The sequence below is a fragment of the Tupaia chinensis genome, unplaced genomic scaffold (assembly GCF_000334495.1).
Source record: "Tupaia chinensis unplaced genomic scaffold, TupChi_1.0 Scaffold000270_2, whole genome shotgun sequence".
In the NCBI taxonomy this organism is placed as follows: domain Eukaryota; kingdom Metazoa; phylum Chordata; class Mammalia; order Scandentia; family Tupaiidae; genus Tupaia; species Tupaia belangeri.
The window spans coordinates 5,308,491-5,315,927 of NW_006159751.1; positions in this window are offsets into that span (position 1 = coordinate 5,308,491).

The window sequence follows — 7,437 nt, forward strand, 5'->3', positions numbered from 1 at the left end:
AATCCCTTCTCCTCCATTCTCCTCTCAGGATCTTGGGCACGCACGCACACGCGCCCTGCATGAGTTTTAAGCCACCAGATCTGGGACGCGAACCGTGGTCGACTACGTGGGAGTCCAGCGACATAGCCATTACGCTAACTGCTGGTTCCCGAGATGTATTCACTTTTGAATACACTTTAGGAGAATGTTTCTTTGACTAGGAGCAAGTGTGTTTCCCTTTTGCTGTGGACTGATGTGTGCCAAAGTCTCTCTTCTGTTATGTTTAGCAATGTGGTCTCAGGAGAAGTATTCTATTCAGATGTTTGAAGGGCACTATCTCCTTTTTCGCAGGTGGTTCAGTAAAAGAAAGGATCCCAGGGAGTCTTACAATACCAGGGTATTTCAGAACTGTGATTCTAGACCTGTCTAGTCCCCTCTGGGAGGGTGGAGAATGAGGAGGAGAGGACAATATAAGAGGGAAGAGGGACCAGCAGTTAGCATAATGCCTATGTCGCTGGACTCCCATGTAGTTGACCGCGGTACGCGTCCCAGACTCAGTGGCTTAAAACTCACACCGGGTGCGCATGTGCGTGCATGCCCAAGATCCTGAGAGGAGAATGGAGGAGAAGGGATTGTGGCATGGCCATTCCCCCTGGAGGGTGACTTCTCGCTTTCTATCTCTCTGTCCCTCTCTGTCTGTCTGGTGAACGCACGCACCCTATAGCAAAGCAAAACAAAACAAAAAAACCTCTCCAATATGTGTGTGTGTGTGTGGGAATAAACTATGAAGGAGAATAAAGAAAAAGTTGTGTGCTGGGTAGGTGGTGTGCGATTTCACCATGGGGCTGGAGATGGAACTGGGGTGCTGCTGGTCAGTGGAGGCCAGTCTGTGGGGCAAGAAGGAGTGGGAAATTAATAAAAGAAAGAAGAAAAGAAAAAAAAAACTGTCTACCTTTCTGAAGGCAAGCGCTATGGGGTGGGAAGGGCTAGCTGGAGCTGGGGTTGGGGCCAGTGGTGGCCCTGCCTCAGAGTCCCTTGCCAGTCATGGGACTGGAGATGGAATTGGGGCGCTGGTGGAGAGTGGAGGCCAGACTGTGTCTAATCTTTTTTAAGAGAGATTTTTGTTAAAGGGCATGTGCACTTGCTAGAGAGACAGAGACAGAAAGATAGAAAATGAGAAATCATCCCCTTGCCATGCCACAATCCCTTCTCCTCCATTCCGCTCTTGGGATCTTACGCACACATGCACATGGACCTGGCATGAGTTTTAAGCCACCGGGTCTGGGACTCAAACCATGGTCAACTACATGGGAGTCCAGCGATGTAATTGCTATGCCAGCTGCTGGTCCCAGAATGCCTATTATTAAGAATAAGCATCATAATTTTTCTTACATGGTTGACCCTACATATTTGGTTGAAATTTTACTTTTCCTCTGATTATATTCATTTTAGGTGGATATTGATGTAGTTTTATGTAAGCACCAACAAAATGCAATGAAGGAAACAGCTTAGCAATATGTTATGTAGGGTCAGTAAGTGGCATAGTAGTAATACAACTGGATCTACATGGAAAAGGTCCTGGATTTGCTTCCTGGGACCTGAGCATGCCAGGTGTGTGCACATGCCTGTGAGCTGGACTAGTTAAGACTGGGGGTGGACTGTGGTGTAAAGACTTTATTGGGGGTTCTCTCTTTCTCTGTCCTCTTTCTTATGGAAAAAATAAATAAAATAAACTTAAATCATGTTAAGTAAAAGGGGGATGTTGATTTGCAATTAAGTATGTGACTCAAAGTCTGATTAAGGAAAATAAAATAAAAAACAACTCTCATGTCTTGAATGATTTGCTGTTTTCCAGAAGAAATGATTCATAGAAAGGGCTAGACTGGGTGTCTCATCTAAAAAATGTCTCCAATTCCTCACTCTACCATGAATTATATGTGTGACCTTAGGTGAGATGTGTCTGTGAACTGAGCCTCCGCTTCCATTTTTAAAAAAGGTAAGGGGCCAGCAGGTGGCATGGCGGATAAGGTCCTGGACTCCCACATGGACAACCATGGTTTGAGTCCTGGGCCTGGTGACTTGCTTTCTCACTCTCTCTCTGACTCTATCTGCTCAAGTTGAAGCATAATAATAATAACAAATAAAAGTAAATAATAATAATAATGAATGGTGAAATCTCACTGTCACTGGGCAACAGAAGTTAAATGAGATATTATGTGTTGAATCACTCTGTGAACTGTAAAGAACATGCAGATGGTAGGAATTCTTCCAAGTCATCCTTATAGAGAGTTTTCTAGCTTGCTTCTTTTCTGCATTTCTTCTCACCTGCTCAGCCTCAGTCATGTGACTAGAACTTAAATGCTGTGCTAGGGAGCCCATGCCACTTACTCCCCAGCAAGAGCTATAAAACCTCACGTCCGAATTGGGAGAGACAATGGGAAACAGTGACTCAGAAACAGCTCTAGGGGAGCAGCCAGCTTAGACAAGAGACTTTGAAGAGACTCCTCAGGGCTGAGAATGTCTTCTTGGATGGGTGTGCCATGGAATGAGAACAGACCATTCCAAGCTTCGGTTTGTCTCAAAGAGAAACTTAGAGACAGGACTACAATTGGATGGATGTCAGCATCAGTGAAAATGGACCAGATTTTCAGATGGCAATACTTAAGCTCTCAATAACAACAGGAAAGACAAAGGCATGATAGCAAAAGAGAACTGCCATTCTGTAAATGAACTCATAGGAAATCGGCTTTTCTGAATTTGATAAGAATATATTCTGGGAGGCAGTTTTCAGTGTTCCGCCAGTTTGGGCAGGGATGGGCTAGTACATGTGAAAAGAAAGCAACAGATTTAAAAAATCTGTACAAACACCAGTAGAAATAAACTCGTAGCTGGTTGTGACGTACCCACATCAATTAGAGATGTTGCCCCTCACATCTCTCTTTTAAATTTGACTCCAGGAAATAGATTTGGAACCTGATCAATCCCATCCAGGACTCTGCCATCCTTCTCCCAAAATTATAAACATGAGATTATGGCAGTGCATTTCCTGCATGTGCTTCGCATGTGGCTCCAGCCTCCACCCCACAAATGGAGCAAGTAAACACTTCCCGAGTGGAATTCTGAAGCATTGCCCATATGGTGCAGTCCCGAGCGGGTGCAGTGGGGAGCATGGGCTCTGACCATGTATGCACTGCCAGCCAGGCCTGGGGGGACTTGTGAAGAGACTTCAGTGAGGGAGCCCGAGAAAAATCTTCGGGTAGCAGAAAAATCAACCTCCCTTCATGGGCTTGCATGTTTGGTTGTGTGAGAGCTCTAAAGGAGGATTGGAAATGTTTTCTTTTCTTTTCTTTCTTTTTTAAAAAAATCCATTACAATCAATCCCATTCCTGGAAAAACCACAATCCCCCCAGCAGTTTCTAAGTCCTTCAGTTTTGAAAAACACAGTTTCCCTGCTACCCTTGCTTCTGTGGGTTTCTTTTGAGCAGCAATTAATTTCCGTGTAAATGAGGTTGGGGCTGAGACTTTCATTAATGTAGGCTTCTGTGGTTTGACACCACTTACATGCACAAATTATTAAGTTTATGAATTTTCAACAATTTCCCTTCCTCTCTTGAATCTCATATGAAACCAATTTCCTGAGGAACTGACCAAAGACCTCTGACCTCTCGCCTCAATCACTGAAAGGCCTCCAATTCTTTTCCTTGGACTTCCCTTCTATTCTTGATATTAAAAGGTGAACCGAACTTCAAAGGGCAGCAAGCCAGATGTCTTCTTTCCCCCACGAGGGGCTGATTTTCCTCTCATTTGTCTGCACTCAGTGCATGGATTCAGGTTGGTGTCTGTTTCCCTGGGACCCAGGCCGTTTCCAGCACTATACCCAGATGCCTGGTACAAGGCTCTAACTTGTGTTATTTGTCTATCCTGATCCTGCAGAAACTTGACAAGGTTGCTCGTTATTTGTGCTGCTCTCGGATGACTGTGTGCATGTGTATGTGAGCAGGTCTGTGCATGTGGGTACATGCGTATGTCCTCCATCGACACCAGCAGACACCAGAGCTGCACTGTCTGAGATGACAACCGTAAGCCACATGTAGTTACTGAGCCCTTGAAGTGTGGCTAATTTGAATTGATATGTGCTGTGAGTGTAAAACACACATCAAATTTGCAGACTTAATATAAAAATAGAATGTAGAATATTTCAATGGGCTTTAATATTGGTTACATGTTGAAATGATAATTTGTTGGATGTATTGGGTTAAAATCTATTATAAATACTTTTTCTTTTTTAAAAAAGAATTTATTTAATTTTATTATTATTATTTAATTTGCTATAGGGCATGTGTGCCACCAGGCACATACACACACACACACACACACACAGACACAGACACACACACACACACACAGAGAGAGAGAGAGAGAGAGAGAGAGTGAGCAAGCTGCCAGGTCTGGGTCTTGTAACTCCATCAGCCGGGGGGCAGTCCAGATCTTTAACCACCATGACACTTGCTGGCCCAATATTTTTCCCTTTTACTTCTTCAGATGTGGCTATTGGAAAATGTAAAATTACCTATGTGGCTCATATTTTATTTCAACAGCGAGGATTGACAACAGAGCCCTGGGTCACATTGTTGCCAAGCCCCATGCTTCGCTTGCACTCGCCCCGGTGTTCTCCAACCTCCAGGATACCCAGCGAGTATTTGGGCTTCTCCAGTCAAGTTTCAGAACCTGGAGCTGCAGAGGACACTCTGTGTCTCCATTGTCCCATCTCAAGTTGCCTCAGGTGGCACCTCTACGCTGGCCAGGCTGGTCTCCCGTACTTGTCCTCATATACAGAATACTGTGCTCACTAGTCTAGGAGCTGGGAAGAGGCTGCTGGTGACACAGACCTGGCTGGTGGCCTCCAGTACACTGTAGGTGTATTTGTCCTGGACGGTATCCAGTCACTTCCCACCAAGCTGGCCTGGATCACTTCTCTTTGACTTTAGCATCTTTGGATGCAGCTTAAAGGAAAACGACTTTAAAGATTATCTAGTCTTATCTTTTCATTTTATTAAAAAGGGCTCTAAGACCTAGTGGTACAAGCTAAGGGAAGTGATTATAAGCTTAGACTTTGGCAAAGGCAGTCTCAAGTTCAAATCCTAGCTCTGCTACTGCTTAGTCAGGAGAGCCTGGAGCCAGGAGAGTTCACTGAACTTTTCTACATTCGGTTTGGTGTGTAGTCTGTGAAATGAAGATCATTATACCTCTGTCTTCAAATGATTCTTAGAATGGATTTGGAAAATAAGTGTAAATCATGTAGTCTGTGGCCTGCCAGAAAGTGAGTATTTGATAAATAGCCAATTGCAGTGATTACTATTGGATAGGTAACTCTTGCTAGGTCTACAGTTGATTAGCAGCTGAGGTTGGTTCTTGACTTCCTGCTCCAGTGTTGTTTCATCAGAAGGCCAGGCAGGGCACAACTCTCCACACCTAATGAAGCACCAGCACTCAGAGACAGATTGCCCACAGCTCCACCAGGTGCTCCTGCCATTGCGTGGCCTGCCTCCAGCCTGGCTCTTCTCAGTCTGTACTGCAAAGATCTGCTTAGTTATCTGTACCCACTGGGCATGCTCCTTGAGGGCACGGTCTGTGTTTTCATCATCACAGTCCTTTCATTCTTCCAACAGTGCCTAGGGATGCATCTCCTATGAAGAGGTGGGCACCACATTGGATGGTTGTGTGGGTTTCAGTTTATGCACAGTCCGGATCTACACACTTAGCTTGTCTGGCTGGGGCAGCCCTGGTGGCAGGCGTGTCCATAGCTCCCGTCCTGGAGTTGCTAGTGCATCCTCTACCTACTGCTGCCACTCCTGCAGACTCCGGGATCCACTTCTAGGACTGATGGTTCCTGTCTCTTCCTGCCATGCCCTATGGCCTTGTACCCACTGCATACCTCTCAACTCTCACCTTCCACCCTGGGCCTTCCCTTTACCACTTAGGCGAGGGACCTGTGTTCTCATCACCTGGAAGAGTGGGGACGCTAACGCACATGGAGCAAACTTGGGCCAATGGGAGACAGATACTGAAGGCCGTATTTTTCCCTCCTCTGCCCTAGGCAGATAGTTTGGGGGTGTGTTAGCTTCATACAGCCTCCCTCTGAGGATGTGCTGTGGTATGAACCAACGGCTTCTTACATAGCTGTGGTTGTTGGGAAACACCTCCCTTATCTTTGCCACCCCTGCCCTCTCCCTACCACCCCCACTCATCCATTCCCCTCATTTCTGCTTCCCTGGGGTTGCAGCCCTCCCAGCTTTGTGTTCAGGGAGCTGGGCCAAAGCAGTAGGTGGTAAGGCCGTGGAAGAAGATAAGAAGAGCAGGTCAGAGGGGCGTGCGTGCTTGGAAGGGATGTAGTTTCCACCAGCATCATCTGTCTGAGCCTTACTGGAAAGGTGGTAGTTAAGATCTGAAGAAGGCGAGGGACTTAGCCAGTCTGGGGAAAAGGTGTTCCGGTGGAGGGGAGGGGACGGCCAGTGTGGAGGTATCAAGGCTTGACAGGAAGAGCAGGGAGGCTAGGACGGCTCTGCAGGAGCTGAGCTCAGAGAGGGGGTGAGGGGTCATTTTAGGTCCTGCAGGTCATCGTAAGGACTCGAGATTTTTCTCCCAGCAAAATAGGAGCCTAGGCCAAGTTTTGAGTGTGGGTGTGGCTTGCCAGCCAGCAAGTACACAATGCCTGGCACACCCCAGCCAAGTTTGTTGATTTAAAATGAGACGTGCAGTTGATCTCTCAGGGATCTCCACCACCCGCTGCCCCAGAGCAGCGCCCTGTGGAGGAGCCCCTAGCCCTGCAGAGAGCTAGAGCTGGACTTGGATGTTTCTAACCAAGAGTTGAAAACAGATGGAAACAAAATGCCAGCATTAATCCAAAAGGCATGTGGAAGAAAGATCAAATGGGAGAAGAGGATGAATGTGTTTTCAGCAGAGCTGTGCGCTTCCTTCAGAACCAGATTTGTGGGAAGCCAGCCGAACCAGGCCTGCTTCATGGCAGAACATGGGTTTTGCCTGGAACCTGAAGTTGGGAAAAGTACCTCCACTGTCTCCACAGCACCACAGTGGCGGCGGGCTCCTTACTGAAAGTCAGGCAAGTCCTGTGAGGTTTGACTTGCTGGAAATGTACACAGCGAAGTTTGGCACATTTGATTCTGGAAAACCCCCTTGGCGGGGTCCTTTCAGGTGTGAGTCCTGTGGAGCACATGCTTTTAGGTAAGTGGTGGGTTCAGAGGTCGCGAGGGTCAGCTGAGGGCAGGAGGAGACGTATGGACAAGAGCCCATAACATGTGGCCTTATTTTGCCCAGGAGCTTCCCTTTTTCCCCTTTAACCCCCCCCCTTTTTATACCCAGCTTTAAAAGATGATAATATGTGGGACCAGCAGGTAGCATAATGGCTATGTCGCTGAACTCCCATGTAGTCGACCGCGG